Below are 15,246 nucleotides of genomic sequence, written 5' to 3' on the forward strand. Positions count from 1 at the left end.
TCTCTTCTTTTTGCGTTGATGCGTGTGGTGCGGAGTCTTTTACAGAACTCAAACATACACATTGAGCCTTATTTACATCAGTTGATGCCCTTGATGATTACTTGTCTTGTTTCCAAGCGTTTAGGGAAAGAACCATCTGAAGATCAGAGTTGAATGCAAAAAAGCTGGACAATTGGATTAGACAAATTGATGTTTATTGCAGAGTGCAGAGTATTGATTCAGACAAGAGCAAGATTTAGCTGGCAAGCCTATGCCTTGGAGACACTGCCTTGGTTTGGTGGGAAGGCAGGACTCAAGCTGACATGAAGAGACATGGTAAGACTATTTTTGTCTGGAGTGAATTTGTTTCTACAATCAAAAAGCAGTTTTATCCATTGGCCTACATGCAGCAAGCCATGATGAGTTGGCAAACTCTTCGATAGTTGAAAGGGCAAAGTGTACAAGGATACACCCAAGAATTTCGAAAGAGAGCATTGATTCTAAGAATCTCATTAGACTCACCTGAGACTTTGTTGAAGTCAATGTTTTAAAACTCCGACTCGGCTGAGGGTTGACTCCGACTCCGACTCCGACTTGGTATCGACTCGGCCGGCTCGATTTCAATGACTCTGTCATTGTAAAAAATACATCAAATATTTATTTTTTATAAAACCACATAATTTTAAATATTTTCATTCATGTTTCCAAACACACAGCATTAGGATATAGATAGAAGAGAACATATGATCAAAGTAGGCTCAGGAATATATCCATTATATTAAAATGGCACCCAGTGCACTGTCCAATACATACACGATGATGATATAGAGATCAAAACAAAAACACATAACTAAGGAGGCTAGAAATGGCCTCTACAACAAAAGTTTGTGACCAGTACTACTGGCTACTGCTAGAGTTGCCAACATCATCTGGCTCAGTATTACTTGGGAGCGGGAGCGAAAATGGGGAGGGGAGAAACATTTTCGGAAGCTCCCAGTTTGGAGCGAATCCCAGAGGAGTTCAACAACCAATGTCACTAACATCAAGGTACATAGAGGGATTGGTGCTCTTGATTAAATACGAGTTCCATACCCTAATGCATGACAAAATTTAATGGAAACATTGCAATCCCCCAATTCTGAAATCCTGAAAAACTGATAAGTCTACTGGATTTTGAATGAAATCTAAAATTCTACATTCTCCATATGAAATCCAATGAGGCCGGAACCACTCTCAAACATCCTGAGTCATTTCATGGTAATGTTAAAAATTTAAGTAAAAGGATGAAAATGAAGATTAAGGAGAATGTCACTTTTATTTTAAGAATTTAACATTACCATGAATAGCATAGCCTTAGTAGGGCAATATGATCAAATACTAGGGTTTGGGAGAGGGGAATGGACCCCAAAGACCAGCAAACTAATTCATAAACCCCTTTGGAGTCCCCACACTTAGGAAAATTAAAAAAAAATAAAAAAAGGTGTGTTTTTATGGTTCACTGGCCACTGTCAGCTACCTGGCCAAGTAGTTACGGATCCGGCCGAGTCATGCTATGACTCGGCCGGGTCAGTCATAACTCGGCCGACCGAACCGAATTTTCTGCCGGGTTGAATTTTTTTTTTCGGCTTGGACCAACTCGACCGAGTCGGTTTCGAGCCGGCGGGATCTTAAAACAATGGTTGAAGTACATCGGTGGTCTACACAGTTACATGAGGCACACTATCCTCATGTTTAATCCCACTAGTATAGATGAGGTATCTGTTCAAGCTACTCATCTAGAAGCTAGAGGAAAGAATGGAAATCCAGAAGTTGGGGGATCATCCCAACCCACTGCAAGCAAGAATAAGGAGAAAAGAAAGCCGAAATGGAAAGCAAGGAAGGCCAACACTGCACAGAAAAGCAAGGCTTCATGCACTCACTGTAAGAAGGATGGGCATGATGATGAGCACTGTTGGATTCTGCATTCAGAACTGAGACCAAAGAAGTTCAAGGGCAAAAAGAAGAAGACTGCTGCCGCTATTCAGAAAGATTTGGGGTCGGACTCAAGGGATGAAACAACCATTGCAGCCATAGGTATAAAAGGTAAGAATTCTGAAGCATCTACTAGTAATTTTGAACAATCTACTATTGATGAAGAAAATGAGAGTAAAAGGCATGAGCTTTTCCATATTCGAGTTATTTCCAAACATCAAAAGATTGATACTTTGATAGTGGCTCACAGAGTCACAAGTAAATTTAATTTTTGAAGCAATTGTAAAGAAGTTGGGATTACTAACTACACCTCATAAGAAACCATACCCATTAGGATGGTTAAATGATAAAGCACAACTACAAGTGACTAGACAATGCAAACTCAAATTTTCTTTTGGGTCAGCATTTGTAGATGAGGTTGAGTTAGACATAATTCCTTTGGATATATGTGGAATTGTTTTAGGAAGTCCTTACTTGTATGACAGAAAGGCTATCTTCTATAGAGCTGAGAACAAGTATCTACTCGTTAAAGATGGAATCGAATACTTTGTAAGAGCTCATAAGCTCAAGAATAATTATACTCTCATAAACTCAGGGCAGATGAAAAGAATGATAAATTCATGCAAACAATTCTTACTGATGGTTGTAAAGGAAAAGAAACCTGATAAAACCAATGTATTTGAGGGTTGTAATGCTAAACAACAAGACGATTTAGAAAAAGTTGTTTCGGAGTATGATATTTTGTTTCAAGAACCTAAAGGTCTGCCACCCAAAAAGGAAATAGTGCATGAAATTAATTTGCAGCAAGATGCTCCATTGCCTAACATTGGAATGTACAGGTTGTCCGCTTTAGAGAATGCAGAAATCAAGAAGCAGGTGCAGGAGTTGCTCGAGAAGGGTTCATCAGACCTAGCACATCACCATGTGGGTCACCAATCGTTTTGGTGAGAAAGAAAGATGGCTCGTGGAGAATGTGTATTGATTATCGAGCACTGAATAAGATAACAATCAAAAATCGTTATACCCTTCCTCGCATAGATGATCTTTTGGATCAATTGAAAGAAGCTGTTTATTTTTCCAAGTTAGACTTGCATAGTGGATATCATTAGGTCAGAGTTGCAGAACAAGATGCATGGAAGACTGCTTTCAAGATAAAACAGTGATTGTATGAGTGGCTGGTTATGCCTTTTGGCTTAATTAATGCTCCTACTACTTTCATGAGATTAATGAATGATGTACTTAGACCTTTTCTTGATGATTTTGTTATTGTGTATCTGGATGACATTCTGATATTTAGCAAAACATGGGAAGAACATTTAAAGCATGTTAAGCAGACACTAGATGTTTTGAAAAGAGAAAAACTTTAAGTTAAACTCTCAAAATGTGAATTTGGCAAAACATCTTTGAATTATCTGGGACATATAGTAGGGGGTGCTGAATTGAAGATAGATCCCTCTAAGGTGGCAGTCATTGTAAACTGGCCTAAACCCAAATTTGCTACAAAAGTTAGGAGCTTCTTAGGAGCAACACAATATTGGAGAAAGTTCATTTCTAACTTTTCCTTAGTTGCAGCTCCCTTACATGCTTTAACAGGATTGAACAAGGTGTTTCAGTGGGGAGGCAAACAGTAGAAAGCCTTCGACACCTTGAAAGAAAAGATTAGTACAGCACCAGTATTAGCACTGCCTGATCTTCAAAGGCCGTTTGAGATCCAAACGGATGCCAGTGACTATGCCATGGGAGCAGTGTTGTCACAGCACGGTAAACCCATATGTTATCATTCTGAGACATTTAATTCTGCAGTAGTTAACTATCTGACATATGATAAAGGATTGTATGCATTAGTACAGAGTGTGAAAAAGTGGAAACATTACTTAATGGGCAAAGAGACAGTAATACATACTGATCATCAACTACTTCAATATCTACACTCCCAAAATAAGTTGCAGCAATCAAGACACTACAGATGGATGGGTTTTCTACAACAGTTTCATTTAGTCATCAGATATAGAAAGGGCATACACAATAAAGTTGCAGATATGTTATCTAGACCCATTATAAATGCATCTTCTATACTTAAGCATAATTCTGTGTTACATGAGAGGTACATTGAACAATATGCTCAAGATATAGACTTTAAAGATGTATATGCAACTTTAAGTCAAGGAAAACGAGCAGAAGAATTGGATTATCATGTAAAGGACCGACTCCTATATCATTGTGGGAAGTTATGCATTCCACAAACTAAAAGAGTAAAGATAATTCGAGAAGCACACACTTCTCTAATATCAGGTCACTTTGGGGTGAGTAAAACAGTTGCACAGCTGCAAAGATTTTGTTATTGGCCAAAAATGAACGAGACAGTTTCTAGATATATAAAAGTGTGTACTATGTGTGCTAAAAGCAAGCCCAACAATAGAAAACTAGGCTTGTACACTCCATTACCAGTTCCTTCTCACCCTTGGGTTTCCATGGACTTTGTTGGAGGACTGCCTATATCTAGGAAAGGTCATGACTATCTGTATGTTGTTGTGGATAAGTTCAGCAAAATGTGTATTTTGATACCTTGTAATAAACAAATTACAACTGAACAAACTGCAAAACTGTTCTTTCAACATGTATGGGTTCATTTTGGATTACCCACTTCCATTGTATCTGATCAAGACCCCCGATTTGTGGGAAAGTTTTGGTCAAGTCTGTGGGAACTGATGGACACCAAACTGAAGAAAAGCACAACTTTCCATCCATAAACCGATGGCCAGACCAAAGTAGTCAACAGGACAATGATCTAGTTGCTCAGGGGATATTGCGGCAAGCATCCTAAGCTTTGGGATGAACATTTGTGTTATGTGCAGCATGCTTACAACCGAGCCAAACATTCTTCTACACATAGATCTCCTTTTGAAACCTGTTTTGGTTTCACACCAAGGTCTCCTTTGGATTTTGTCTTTGGTAAGGACACAATAGTTGAGGGATACAGTGATGTGGACAGGGAAACTAGGTTCATTGAACAAATCCAAGAGATCCACCAGGCAATACAGGAAAAGCTAGAAAAGAGCTAGGCCAATTACAAGGCAAGGCATGACAAGCATCAGATGGAACATAGTTTCCAAGTTGGTGATCAAGTCTGGCTGTATATCAGCAAGGACAAAATGCAATGTGAAGGTAAAAAGCTAAAGCCTATCAGGTATGGACCTTTCAAGATATTTGAGAAAACTGGTGAGAATGCTTTTCGCCTTGATCTACCAGCTTACATGCACATCTACTCAGTTGTGAATGCAAATAACTTGAGATTGTTTGAACCTTCACTAATTGAGGATCCTGAAGAACATAGTCAATTGCCTTCTATTGATGACCTGTTACCTGAATATCTTAATGAATTGCAGGAAGACACAGTTCTGGACAGGAAGGTGAGGACGACACGCAGGGGAGATGTTGAGTACCTCAGAATTGGGCTCAAGGGTTCAAAGCCGAGCAGTGCAAAATGGATAGAGATTGGACAAGTGAGACAATTGTACCCTCACTTAGTCGATGCTTGAAAACCAACTTTTGGTGGTCCAAAAGCTTTTTCAGTGGGAAGGCCGTGATCCGAATTGGATCCTCAAACAACTCCATGACTATTAAAACTTAAGAATGAACGACAGACTTCAAGAAATCGTACAGCTATCAGGAATAACCTCTGGATAATGATAATTTGTAGCTAGCACAGAGCAACGAGGACCTTTGGTCAAAGCGCGCTGACTGTTGGCCCATGGGGACTGTGCATGGTGCAAAAATGGTAGTTAGGAAGCTTAGATCAGAAAACGGAGGCTGTTTCTGATGTGCTATACATCGCTGGGCAAAACCCCTCGAGAAGGAAAAGCCCCGAGCACTCGGTCACAAGGAAAACCCGAAAACCGTGGGAAAAGCGCTAAAACCGAAGGCGGGTCTCGCACTCCAAAACCGGCGGAATATCGGAGGCGTTTCGGGCGGTAAGCGGGTTTGTCAGAGAACCGAGCGATTCCATACGTTGATTGATGCGTGTCCGGTGGATGAGAGAGAAAACCGCTCTCATCGCAGGCTAACGTTCGAGCAAGTCAACCGCGCGATAAGAGCGATAACCGTAGGATCTGGAGGCCCTAAATCTAACGGCAGAGATTGCGCCCGATGGGAAACCAGATTCAGAGGGAGAATTAAGCCACGACATATAAAGGTTTGAAGTCTGATTTGACCGCTGAGCTGGCGGATGAATCATTTCACAAGGTAACCGAAATAACGAATTGTCGAGGAAAGCTAGCACTTAGTTCGTGAAGGGACAAGTGGCCACCTCCCTGTGAAACGTTACACAGTGGCGATGACGCAGAGGCAGGGAATTCCAAGCGGACAACAGCAGGCGATCCGAAGAGACGGAAGAGGAAGTGAACAGTCATGAGACGGATTGGCTTTAAGCCACGAACAGACAGAGAACAGAGACAAGGGGGAACAAGGAAGAAGGAGACATAAGAGACAGAACAGAGAGTGAAGCAAGTAGCAGAGAACAGAGAGCCCAGCTGACCTGCAGAGCTAAGGCAACATCGAGCAGATAATCAAGCTTGAGAGGTTCAAGCAATCCCTGTGAGGATATCTGTCGAGAACTGAGTACCAAGTTGGACTCATCCCATAAAGACCAGTGAGGTCGAGACTTGGTAAGGAAGAGTCTCTGTACTCTAGTGGCTTGGGGAATCCAAGAACCACCCTACTAAGCATCCTTTGTTTCAGGAGACTCAAATTGAGCTCCTCATTGTGAAAACTGTTGAAAAGTGTGCAACAAGAAATGCTTGTTGAGAGTGCAACAAGATGATGGAGCTTAGTGAAAAGAGTCGCCTTCACTAAGTGGGCCCGCAGGCTATTTTTGGCGCAAGTCTATTTTTAGACATATGGATCATGTCTATGGATTGCAGGTTGCTATTTATGGATGATTGGTCAAGTTGGGAAAAATAGATGGACTTCTATTTTTTGATCAAAGTGTGAATGATCACAGTGTGAGTGATCAAAGTCTATTTTTAGACTGGCTGTCAAAAATAGAAAAGTCAAATATTATTGTCTCATAATAATATTTGGACTATAAACTTGATCTTATTCTCTTGGAGCACTTCAGGATGAGCTACGGATGTGGTACATGCAGATCCCAGAGGGAAATACGTGGTTACCTATGGGATGACTAATATTTGCATGCAGGACTTCAGTTAGAACTCAAGTGAGTTGAGTTTAGTGGACTGGAGGTGCAGTTGATGGAGTTGTGTTCAGTTTAGCTTTGTTAAACTGGTTGTATTTAGTCTAACTGATCAATAGACTAGAGATGAGTTGGGTGAATTAGTTATTAATTAATTCACAAGTTATTAACTCATAATACAACTATAGAATACATCAGTTAACTCAGTTGCATGTCAGTGCATGTTCAGTTCAGCAAGGACAGGTGTTAGAGAATCAGATTGCTATCAGTTGTGACTATAGTTGTGCACCAGATCTTGCACAATCAAGGGATTGAGTATGCCAATGAGTTTGCTCACGTATTTGCCCAATATTGTAGCCTTTGCTCACGTCCAACAAAGTGTGAATGATTATTTTGAGGTGAAATACGAGTTTGGGAAGCTATTCTCATCAGTTCTTGAGCAGGTATTGAGCAGTGGAGGCAGGCAAGCAGTGGAATAGATTTGGAGATCAGATCTGAGCTGTATTGTGTGTAACAGGTGGAGCTAGTACTGGATTGCTTGTGATAAGCATTGTACTTTGTAATGTTACATGATTCAATCAATATAATATACAGATAGTGTGGGGTTTTTAGCGAGATGCTTTCCCTGGGATACATACTGTGTTAATGAGTTTGATTGATGCTTCTATGTACGCCTGTGAATGTTTCTGCTTCTGTAAATTGATGATCAACGTAGAGGAGATTATGTATTATACATGTTCCGCTTATAATTGTATGATCAGGATAATCTCTGTGAATATGTGTTAAATTATTCAAAATTTCTACATGGTATCAGAGCTAGATGATTTGTAGAAAAAAAATTCTACATGGTATCGGAGCTAGATGATTTGTAAAAAAAAAATTCTACATGGTATCAGAGCTGCTTGATTTGTAGAAGAGATTTTTACAGGATATCAAGCGAGGATTGATCATCAGATCTACTATTCAGGAAGTGTTTACATTCTATTTCTTCAGGCAGAGTCTGTAATCGGGCCAGGTAGCCTCTGGATTCATCCTTCTTTTGGAAGGTGAGATATCCGGTGAATGCCCATACAGTCGATCTCTGTACAAGAAATACTTTGTTCTCACGAATTCTAGATCAAAAGCGGTTGAGTTTTGAGCTGGTGGAATTCGAATTTAATTCCAAAGCAAGAGATAAAACTCAGAAACATTCAGTGTGAGAATGGAGATAGTATGCCCCAGTATCTCACGAAGTTCACCCAATGCCGGGATGAGCTGGGAAGTGTGGGGGTGACTGTCGGATGAGGATGGTGAGTCTAGCACTCCTTGACCTTCCTAAGAGTTGGCATAGCTACTAGGACTCGGTGAATGGAAGGGAGAAACTGCCAGGATGGGAGAGACTTTGGTCGGATCTTGTGCAGGAGGAGATTAGACGGAGCACCAGAGACGGTTCTTCATCTATGCATGATGAGGAGAACTGTGCCTTAGCGAGTAAGGCGAAGAAGGGGAAGGGGAAGGTTTCTCTTTCCAAATCCAATTCTTCCAGTGGTGGGAAGAAGGTTGACAAGTCGAAGGTGAGATGCTTTCGTTGTCATGAGTTGGGTCATTATGCTACTAATTGCCCAAAGAAGAAGTCCAAGAAGGGATCCGGGGAAGGATCTGAAGGTGAGGCAGCCTCACTTGCTTCACAGTTTGAGTTGGACTTCACACTCTTCGCATGCATGGTTTCATCCATGGTGGGAAGTGGTTGGTTTCTTGACAGTGGAGCTTCTTTCCACATGACCGGTGACAAAAGTTTGTTCAGTACTTTGGAGGAGAAAGATCTCCAGATACTCAGAGGGATGGGTAATGATGAGAAGTATAGTGTCTCAGGTGTAGGCACGGTTATTTTTCAGAGGGAGCATGGAGCTCGCCTTACCTTGACCGATGTCAAGTATGTACCAGGACTGAAGAGAAACTTGGTGTCGATCGCGATGTTGGAAGACAGAGGCTATGATGTGGTCTTTAGTAAGGGAAAGGTTTTCCTTAGACACATCATCACTAGACAGGTGAAGCAGATTGGTTCACGGGTCAAGAACCTGTATGCTCTTGAGGTTCAAGATGCATGCAAAGCCTTGAGCAGCGAGGCAACTGATGGAAACTTGGTGGTTGAGAGGGAGCGTATATTACCTCTCAACATGCAGAGCCAGAAGAAGTCTCAGACGATTGTGGAGGAGCCACGATTGGTGCAGCAGCTTCAGGAGGTTGTGGAGGAGCCACAACAAGGGAAGCTGAGAGGAGATCGAGTAGAGACATCTACTCATCCAGAGACCTCCAGTAGGGGGAAACTTCAAGCCAGGTGGGCTGAGGGATCGCATGCAGCCATACCTCCAGGTAGGAGGTGGGGTGATGTGGATTGATTGTCCCAAGGAGGAGGGGCAGGATCCTTGAGGTACCCAACCTCTTGGATGAGACCTTGCTACGGGAGCCCCGATGTGTAGTAGCAGGAACTGACTGATTGGGTAGAGACAGATGCGGATGGAGCGGCAGAGAGAGCGACAGTGCAGGGAATCCCAGGACAGCGCATAGCTAGCAGGCTGTAGCAATGCGAGAGGCACAAGTGTTTTGCACAATGCTTGGTGGCACAGAGAGGTGTGCAATGGTGCGAGATGCATGGAGATGTTGCAGTAGCGCAGATGTCAGAGAGGGAGCACTTGTCAGCAGCAGGTAGAGCTTCAGCATCAGAGGGTGTTTCTATCCCAACAGGGAGGTCAGTTGGGAGGTGCAGTGCGGATGCAATGCTGGGAGATAGAACAAGCAGCAGCACGGATGCAGTCAGAGATCAAAGTGACAGAGGCTAGAGCAGTGAGATACTGAAGAGCACAGAGATGCAGAGTTTCAGTCGACAGAGGCAATAGCAGTCAGAGACTTTGATGACAGAGCAAGTGGACCGGCCAGATGTGTTGCATGGAGAACATTCCAGAGTTACAGGATCGGGTTTGAGAGGAAGCCTTTCTTGTTGAGAGGGAGTGTTGAAAAGTGTGCAACAAGAAATGCTTGTTGAGAGTGCAACAAGATGATGGAGCTTAGTGAAAAGAGTCGACTTCACTAAGTGGGCCCGCAGGCTATTTTTGGCGCAAGTCTATTTTTAGACATATGGATCATGTCTATGGATTGCAGGTTGTTGTTTATGGATGATTGGCCAAGTTGGGAAAAATAGATGGACTTCTATTTTTGATCAAAGTGTGAATGATCACAGTGTGAGTGATCAAAGTCTATTTTTAGACTGGCTGTCAAAAATAGAAAAGTCAAATATTATTGTCTCATAATAATATTTGGACTATAAACTTGATCTTATTCTCTTGGAGCAATTCAGGATGAGCTACGGATGTGGTACATGCAGATCCCAGAGGGAAATACGTGGTTACCTATGGGATGACTAATATTTGCATGCAGGACTTCAGTTAGAACTCAAGTGAGTTGAGTTTAGTGGACTGGAGGTGCAGTTGATGGAGTTGTGTTCAGTTTAGCTTTGTTAAAATGGTTGTATTTAGTCTAACTGATCAATAGACTAGAGATGAGTTGGGTGAATTAGTTATTAATTAATTCACAAGTTACTAACTCATAATACAACTATAGAATACATCAGTTAACTCAGTTGCATGTCAGTGCATGTTCAGTTCAGCAGGGACAGGTGTTAGAGAATCAGATTGCTATCAGTTGTGACTATAGTTGTGCACCAGATCTTGCACAATCAAGGGATTGAGTATGCCAATGAGTTTGCTCACGTATTTGCCCAATATTGTAGCCTTTGCTCACGTCCAACAAAGTGTGAGTGATTATTTTGAGGTGAAATACGAGTTTGGGAAGCTATTCTCATCAGTTCTTGAGCAAGTATTGAGCAGTGGAGGCAGGCAAGCAGTGGAATAGATTTGGAGATCAGATCTGAGCTGTATTGTGTGTAACAGGTGGAGCTAGTACTAGATTGCTTGTGATAAGCATTGTACTTTGTAATGTTACATGATTCAATCAATATAATATACAGATAGTGTGGGGTTTTTAGCGAGATGCTTTCCCCGGGATACATACTGTGTTAATGAGTTTGATTGATGCTTCTATGTACGCCTGTGAATGTTTCTGCTTCTGTAAATTGATGATCAACGTAGAGGAGATTATGTATTATACATGTTCCGCTTATAATTGTATGATCAGGATAATCTCTGTGAATATGTGTTAAATTATTCAAAATTTCTACAAAAACTCTGCTTAAACCACAATAAGAAAAGGCCACCACTGAAAGCTGGACCGAAGACATAGTCCAGGAGGATTGGGTGAACTCCTTATTTAATTGTTGTGTTTTGCATTTGCTTGCTGTGTTTCTCTTACTGCTTTCCAGTGTCTTTGTATTTTGCAATCTTATCGATCGTTGCCTAAGATAACATAGACACACATCAACACATGAGTCTGTAATACCTTCATTAATTAATTAACTGAGATCACTCACAAGTGATTTTCAGATCAGTGAGCTTGGTCACTACAACACCCAGTGTCCTCTGAGGAAGAAGGGCAAGGAAGAGAAGCAGGACTAGGCGGCAGCTCATGCTGAGATTGATAGGTTGTCGTCCAGGTTGGAGGAAGACTTCGCCATGTTTGTTGACATACCCCGAGGAGTAAAGTGGGGTGACTTGGTATTGTAGCCTCAGAGTGCTACAGATGGGCAGGATTCTTGAGGAGGTCCTCCTCTTGCATCAGAACCTTGCTACAGGAGCCCACAATATTTCCGTAGCAGAATGGATCAGTGGCAGTAGATGCAATGAGATGCCAAAGTGAAAGATGCAAAGTCTAGTTGCATTTACATTGCTGGGGAGCGCAGTGCAGAGTTGGCAACAAATTCCTCAGTGACAACGCAGATACTAGCAACAATGAGAGATTCAGGTGACATATGTATCATACTAATCATAGTTGATTCCGTATTTTGGATGCTTTTCAGTTGCAAATGTTGTAGTTGCAGTAGCAGCAGATGGAGAGGGAGTTGCAGTGCAGATGCAGTGTTGGCAGTAGTTCAGTCAGCAACAACACAGATGCAGCACATATCAGAGTTGTGTAGTGGTTGGTGGGCAGCAGTAGCGAGACATCAACAGCGTGACAAGAGATGATGAAGAGACCAAGTGTTGTTTCAGTGGGTTGCAACACTAGAACACATTCCTCACTAAGAGGGAGTGTTAGTTTTTGTAGCATCAGATGTGTTCTAGCCATGAGATTTGGTGGAGGGGCTAGAATACATGTATTCTCGAATACCTAAAAATTGTTTCTAGAAATTCCACCTAGAGACGACTTAATTAGATTGATTAGTCAGTTTTTAATATTTCCTAGGTCTAAACTTAGGAAATATGATTAATTAATCAAAATTAATTAAGTCATGGTGAGAATGTTCTAGAAAAGTACATGGATCGATTTCTAGTTAATCCTAGCCGTTGATTAAGATTTAATCGTGCCCATCGTTGAAGTCTCAACATAGCATAGGATTATAAGAAGAAGTCGATGGGGCTTGGAGAAGACACACCAAATCAGTTGAGCATTCGATTTTGCTGGGAAATTGATCTCCAAAGTAGCAACATTCAGTTGCCAGAGGTGATTCAGTGAGATCGAAGCAGTGACAAAGGGGCAGAGATAGTGAGGCCGGATGAAGCTTTTCCAATTTTGGCGAGTACATTGCAGAGAGGCAGTGAAAAGCCCTCTTGGGGAGATTTCTGTTTTGTTGGGGAGAAGGAAAAATTCTAAGCCAGAAGCTAGGCAGAGGGTCCAGAGGCAAAGAGTATCAGCTTCCCAGACTACAGCTAACGAGACAGTGAGAGGAGACGTAGTTCCGAGCTTGTGGGACGCAGTAACTTACTTAGATTGGCAAAGTGATTGCGCAAAGGGAGCAAGGAGCAACTCAATTCGAGTTGAGGTCAGTGTTGGATCGCCTTTGGAGTGAGAAATTTTGCTCACTAGTTATTATTTCCAGTTGTTTCTCTATTTGGATTGCTAGTTTAAGCATCCATAGATTATACTCAATTTTCACTACTGCATAATATCAAAACCCTCAACTGTTGCACCAGTTTTCCTGAGTTGGGTTTTTCCTGGGGACTTAGTCCAAAAATAATGGTGTCAGATTGTGTGTGTGCATCTATCTCTTCCAATGTTTATTTTTCTTTCGCAGTATTTTATTTGTGAGGGTTGCAATGTAATTAATAGGATTCGGGGTTAGCCGAATTTTCACAATCACCACAACAACTGGTTACAGCATCACACGACAATTGGCTACGACATCAATAAGAGAACTTCGGTCTTCCAAACTAGGGTAGGAGAGAGAGAGAGATAGATGCACCAAAGGTTCGATTTTCCCTTTCTCCTTCTCCTCCTACATCGTACTTCTTCCCGCTTCAAGAGAGATTGAACTTGCTTGTGACAGAGAGTGCTTGAAATGGAATTCGGATGGCTTCATTTATAGCCCTTTGGTGAGGTCGAATAGCCTCCTTTGAGGCCGACTTGATCATTTTAAGGCCGACTTGGTGTGGAGACAGCATAATTCATATTTGACTCAATACTAAAACTTTTTACATGATTCAAAAGCCCAAGAAGGATCTCTTTAAAGGTACAATGACTTTATTGACTCAGAATAAATCTTAGAAGTCCTCAATGAGGACTTTGACCTAAAACATGGTGACCCAAGCATGAAACCCATGCTTTAATAAGTCACAATAATAATAATAATAATATTTTTTTTTCTTTATTCTTTTGACAAGCACATTACAAGTCAACTCAAATACATTTAATGAAGACCAAACCTAGTTACATTTACTGGTGTCTATGATCTCTTTGTGCTATTGTTTTGGTAATTGCTTGATAAATTACAAGATATAAGAAGAACATAAAGATAAGAAAATCACAAGTAATTATCTATATAAAGAAAATCTTTCTACTTTTCTGATTTTCTAACAATGTGGACCCAATGGTCATGTGGACTCGAAGAAGGAAGATGATGTATAAGGCTCGTAATGTGTGGAGGGAACTATTAAATATGGAATGGGAAAACGGAACCACATTACAAAAATCAAGGTTTCCCAAGTAGTGACCTTCTTAAAGCCTTAGGCCAATAGGGGAGATCCCACGGAATTAGGATTGAAGATTAACCCCCCATTTAAGGTGAGGGAACAAAACCACGGTCAAAGCCCTTCCTTCTCCTAAGTCACCCAATAATCAATGCTAAAATGAGCAAATGAAAACAAGCATAAGCAACCGATTGCACAATGAAAACCATACCTTTTGGGTCAGATTGCCAACATACCTTTTGGGTCAGATCGTCAACCTTCTAACATGTGCTCTTGGCTACAAAGTAGCTGTCAGGGGTTGCTGGCTGTTGGATGGAAGAAGATGAATAGGACAAAAGTTCTCCTGGGGGTACCATGCAAGGGGCTTCTCATCCTTCCAAGGCTTCTTGACCAATGGAGCTTCCAATCAATGCTTCCTTAAACGAATATTAAATGTATTCAAAGCTTGGTGTTGGCATCAATGACAACACAATTCAATATAAGAAAACTTTATAAGGAATGATGTCCAAAACTGGAGAGTTGAGACAGATAAATATCTGATGGTTTCGCCATTCTCACTTCCCTGTCATTGTATTTATCACATCATTTTGGTAGGTGCATTTTAGTTTTAGTCACCCTTGTCTTCTTGTATTTAGTCTTGCTTTCCCCATCTTTCATGCAGTTATAGTGCATGCATTGCATTGTACCATAGCTTTTGGCACCAGCTCCCGTGTATCATTCATGCAGTCAACTTTGTTCCACACCATCCTTTTACCATTTATGTCTGTGTTTTAGTTAAGTGGCATACATTTACTGTTTGTGGGTTTTTTTTAAAATTGAACATTTGGTTTTTGATTCTGTCAGGCTTATTTGTCAATTTCTTCAAGCTGTGGGCTTTCACTTCCGTCCACCTCCACCTCTTTGCATCAGTAAGACTGGCATAACGATGATGGTTGGTGTTCTGGTCGTTACCGATACGTTGATGCTTGCTAATGCTGTCAACCATTTTCACCTTCCAATTTGGGCACACTTGAGATATGGTTAATGGAGGAGGTTTATTTTCTATATTGATTT

The 15,246-nt window shown here is 41.3% G+C and overlaps 1 protein-coding gene across 1 annotated transcript in view; it reads right to left on the reverse strand.

The window, feature by feature from the left end:
* Positions 1-15,246, reverse strand: part of SOX (sulfite oxidase) — a 348,282-nt gene that overhangs the window by 31,343 nt on the left and 301,693 nt on the right. The gene's annotated exons all lie outside the window — the stretch shown is intronic.

This window comes from Pinus tabuliformis, chromosome X (genome assembly GCF_031772625.1).
Source record: "Pinus tabuliformis cultivar Carrire ecotype Pingquan chromosome X, CPIR1, whole genome shotgun sequence".
NCBI classification, from domain to species: Eukaryota; Viridiplantae; Streptophyta; class Pinopsida; order Pinales; family Pinaceae; genus Pinus; species Pinus tabuliformis.